At 46.6% G+C, this 5,097-nt stretch overlaps 1 protein-coding gene across 1 annotated transcript in view; it reads left to right on the forward strand.

Annotated features, from left to right (window-relative positions):
• Positions 1–5,097, forward strand: part of RIC8B (RIC8 guanine nucleotide exchange factor B) — a gene marked incomplete at its 5' end in the record, with an annotated part of 21,058 nt that overhangs the window by 15,401 nt on the left and 560 nt on the right. The gene's annotated exons all lie outside the window — the stretch shown is intronic.

Below are 5,097 nucleotides of genomic sequence, written 5' to 3' on the forward strand. Positions count from 1 at the left end.
AGATGTTACAGGATGTTGCTTCGATAGGAATCTTCAGTTGATTCTGGGTTTTGAACCCTGCTTTGAGGCAGACTGCTGGTGGCAGGCTTCTGACTTCTGCTGGTCTTTGTTGTCACCGTGGGAGGGGACATGCGCCGCGATCTGAGCGGTTTCCGCTTGCTGCAGTGCTTTGCTTATAAGAGGGGAGGAAGTTGGACAGGGAACCAACAGCTCCTTCCCCTTATCTTGGACGAGTTTATGTAACTTGGTGTGTCATTTGGACAAGAGCTGAGAGGGAGCTTGCGTGATGCACAGCAGAACCGGTTTGCTTCGTGCGCTTGCGCTCTCCCAGGGATGGAAGCGAAGCTTTAAAGAGCTAGCACGCTTTTACTGGAGAAAGGTATGATTTTTGCTGTCCAGGTCTCTCCTTATTTTCAGCATTGGTACTGAAGAATTGAAACTGCTTTGAGGTGATGTCAAACTGATCCATGCTTTTGGTCATTTCAGCTCTTCCAAAGTTTTCTATCCTGTTAGGTTGTTGGTGTTTGGGCCTGTACGTGGGGTAATTGAATTAAAATTAATCGCCTAGCTTTGTTTCATCAAAATGTGTGGAGGAAAGCTGCTTATTGTTAGTGAACCCGTTTCCCCACCCTGATGTCTTAACATAGATTTTGGTTCTACAAAAGCTTTTATAGAAATTAGTATTTTGCTCGACTGTGGCTGGATGAAATTACTTTTTAAAATCATTAAATTACATACACATTAAGTGTAAGTGAAGATGAAAAATCTTGAGCACTGCAGCTCTTGGGAGATGTGGATGTTACCTAGGTAGTTTGCTGGATGCCTGAGGTAGGCCTGGAAGTAACGCTCTGGGTTTTGTCTGCAGTAAGGGTCAACACTCTCTTGTTGATTCGTGGGGAATTGTTTGGTGACTGTAAATCCGTGTGCTCTGTAGGTCGTGCCCATGTGTGAGCTTTGAAAAACCCCCCAGACCTGCAGAAAGATTTAACTCAAACCTTTTGGTTTTTGCAAGATACCAAGTTGGCCACCTTAAAGCAGCGTTGTACGATACTCTCTGTTCACATCGCAGGTTATTGGAAATACTCTGTTCATTAAAATGCCTGGAAAAAAATGCTAACATTTTCTCTGTTGTAAATGGTAGGTAGAATTGTATATTAATTGACTAATTTAAAATGTCAGGATGCTTTTTCCAAGCCAACCTTGTATTAATAGCAAGAATCCTTTTGCTGATGAAATGGTCTCCAATTATCACAGCTTGGGTTTTGTTGTACATTGAACAGAAGTCAACAAAACGAGCATGTAAGAGACCCTGTCTAAATAAGCAACCATACTCATTAAGAACACAAAATTAATCATAGGATGAATGAAGGAGGCAACGTTACATGGATTTTTTTTTTTTTCTTCCCCTTTCTAATCATGGAACAAAATGATGTTACATGAAAGGATCGGAACCATTATGTAGCACTCAATTATGAGGAGGTGAATAGGTGCCTAACGTGCCATGCGGTCAAAGGAGCCGACTGGTGTTTACAATATGACAGACACCGTCGTTAATTCCCTGCGTCAATACTGCCCTGTAGCACGTAGAGCAGACAAGAAAGAGTTACCCTTCGGAACAAGGGAAGGGGTTTTCAGGTGTTATCAAGCTAAATGGCCAGCAGGAAGTGAGAGCTTGTATAGATATATTTGAAGGGACTCTTGAGAGATCTGGAAGGGGAAGAAAAGAATGCGTTTTACCAACTATTTCATTATGGTATGTTTCTAAGTACACTTGAATAGAATGCTTTGTTTGCGTTAGGAAAACCCAAGTTGCAGGAAGGTGTGTTTGAGTATATGGGAGGTCACATAAGGCTGTTCAAATATGTATAAATATGCACGTTGCGTGCTTGTATATATGTCTCTTCATGGATACAGCAGTATTCCCGCTGCTGCTTACTGGGCTGGAGCAATCTCTCCTCTGCCCTGTAGATGGACCATAAACATCCAGTTTCTGGACAATGAGCTCTCTCTGAGGCTCCATGTGCCAGTTTCTGGTGATTCCTGTGCCACCTTGTGTCTCACCTGAAACAGTGAGCACAGCCCCAGCTAGCCCAAGCTGCCGAAGCTCAGGGGAGGCCCCAGCAGCCAGTGCTGAATGGGCAGGTTGCTGAGGCTGGCAGAGCTGAGACCGCTCGTACCGGGTAAGGACAGCTCCGGGCTCTTGCACGGCACTGAACGGCAGTTAGCAGCGTGATGCCTCTTGCAGTCCCACCCAAAATTCTGCTATGTAGCAGATAGTTGTCCCCAACGTCTGAAGGGGCTTTGTAGGCAGCCCACATCTTCTCATCCGTTTGTCTCCCTCTGTATTTTTCCTCTTTGAAAAACAGGAGTAAGTGTGTGTTGTGTTCAGAGCTTGCAGTCATGTCTTCACCGGTGAAAGGATGCCATGTTTTACACCATTTTAGGACGGGCTTATGGTTAGGAAAATACAGTCTGATCTCTGCTTCTGCTACCTCTTCTCTGGGGGCCTAGAATATTTCTGTCTTCACACAGTTCAGCTTTACAGGGTGACGTTTGTCTGACGATATACGGAGTTCAGCCTCCCAGCGCAGGGAAAGGACAGCAGACTTGTAACAACCACCCTTACAGGGACTTGCAGAGCGGGAGGCTCGTGCAGGAACAGAAGGCTGCCTGATAAACTTCCCGGCTCTTCTCTGAAACGTGAGCTTAGCCCAGCTCATGCTTAAAGGCCAGGGAGGAGGAGACGCACTGGAAGCGAACCTCGGGGGCAGTAGAGCACGGATGGTAACAGCGCGCTGCGAAAGGAGTACAGCGAGTGGGGAGATGGGCTGCCAGCAACAGGAAAGGAGAGACAAATGCACTTCAGTGACTCAGACTTCTCCAGTACATTATCATGGAGAAACGTGGTGCATTTATCCCCAGAAAGCACAGAGCAAGACTTGCACAAATGGACGTGCCTGGCCTGTTGCATGTGGTGTTCGGTGTCTCCACAGGAGACTTGCTGGGGGAGAAAAAGTTCCTGTCAAGTTCTGGAGCGTGTGTAGCTGAATATGAAGGCGAAGCATGAAAGGGAAGGTGCAGAGGAAGAGCTATTTCTTTATAATTGGCAAATGATGAGATAGGACTTATTTTATTACCAGTAATAGATTGTAAATGACTAGTAAATGTTGGGGTTCTATGACTTCTGGCTGCAGCGTTAAATGTTGGAACCTAGCAGTATGTGTTGTGGTTTTCAAAATAAAAATCCAGTATCCTCTGAGCTTAGAGGGCAGGCAGAGGTGACTTCATTCGTTGTGGCTATGTTTTTACTTTCAGGACTTAAAAAATATGAGCAAGGACTTAACGCTTCAGGTTATTCTTCCCCAAAAATAGGTGTAATAGAACACGACTGAGGCTTGAACCTGAGTAAGTGGCACTGAGGAACAGTTGCAAGACCGATTACAGGTTTCAAAGGACTCTTGTCTTGTGCTATGATGTTTAACATAAGGTTAAGACCTTAGGTGGGTAGGTTTTTCTCCTGTGAAAAGTGTCTTTGCTATTAGATGCAACTCCAGAGCGCTCTGGCTTTGCCTCTGGGGGACCCTACCGCCGGCAGGGAGGGTGCTGGTCCTCTTTGGACACTAGATCTGCAGTCATCTCTTTTTGAGCCCTTTCCAATCTGATTTGAAGTATTCTTTTGATCTGGAACACATCTCCAGTAGATAATTGAAAATCTAATCGACACGAGAGCTCTCCTTGGGGCAGAATCTGCATACGGTCGCTGGCGTTGCCCGAAGGAAGAGGACTTGCTGTCAGCCCTCAGCTACGGCCAGCTGCCTCCAGTCTGTTTAAAGATAGATCCTGCTCTTGCACACAGGCCTGTGCTCTTCGAGTGTGGTCATTCAGACCTCCCTCCCTGGCCCCAGCTTCCCACCCAGACCTGGTTAGCCAAACCACAGCAGTTTCTCCCGTTCCTCGTGTTCTGAAATGCCGCAGGCAGTGGGATTTGTGAGCTCCTCGCCGTGGTGCCCGACCGCCGCACCTGTACAGAGCGCTGCGTGTCTCTTGCTGCTCTCTGCTCTTCCTGAGCAACACCAGACTTGGAGGTGTCGTTTGTCTGCTGCGTGGCCGTGTGGCACCTGGCACACAGGGGCCGTGTGATTCCCATGTTGCCCGTCTTGCGGTTCTGCGGGGGCATTAGGGTTGGACTGCTGGCTGCGGGCAAGCGCCCTGGGTCCCTTCCTTCAGCCAGGGTGGGGGTGCAGGCCGGGCAGAGCTGCCGAGGCGCCTCTGCTTCCCAGTGAGCAAGGGGTTCAGCGCCAGCAGCTCGGGAGGGTGGCATACGTGTGTTAAATCTGCGGTTTTACCGGCCTGCCTTTCAAGCAAGGGGGAGATTGACATCAAGGCTCCTCTCCTTTATTTAAGGTGACTCCTGAATATTTAGAGGTATTCTCCGTTGGGTTTTTTTTCAGCAGAAAATCAAAATGTTATCTTCGCCCTTACAGCTTTTGCCATAATCCACATATAAATGAGGTGATAAAAAGTAAGGATTAAATAAATCTTTGCTAATACTTTTTGATTGGCTTAATCAATAATTAATCATCTCTTAGATGAGGCTGTAGCTTGTGGAGTAGATATAATTGGATTAGCTGCTGAGAGGCCTTTGGAGCTTTGAAGAGATTAAAATGGCTGTCAATCCTGTAATTAAACTGCCACAAACAAAAGCAATAGTATTAGAAGCAGTCAGCTTTTTTTAAATGAATCAACAAGTACTTCCACACCCTCAGTAGTGCTGTAGGCAGGGTTTGCCCTCGTAACGCTGCTATTTCCTCCAACACGGTTCATCTGTATCAAGTCGTTGTTTTAATTGCCTGGGCACGTATTGGCCAGAATGGCAGGTGAAATTTTGGGAAGAAACGGCTGTCAGAGAACAACTAAAAGAAAAGCTAGTTTGTGTATCTAAAACGGTGAACCTGCTCCTTGTCTTGAGCCCATTAGGCGCTGACTTTTCACGGTGTCTTTAATTGGCTAAGTAGGCTTGGCGTACATGAATGAAGTCTTTATCTGTCCTGCTCTTCCCCTCCCACCGATTTTGGAAGGTGTTTTGTTCCTCTTTCC

Source organism: Eurypyga helias, unplaced genomic scaffold (assembly GCF_000690775.1).
Source record: "Eurypyga helias isolate BGI_N326 unplaced genomic scaffold, ASM69077v1 scaffold21479, whole genome shotgun sequence".
NCBI classification, from domain to species: domain Eukaryota; kingdom Metazoa; phylum Chordata; class Aves; order Eurypygiformes; family Eurypygidae; genus Eurypyga; species Eurypyga helias.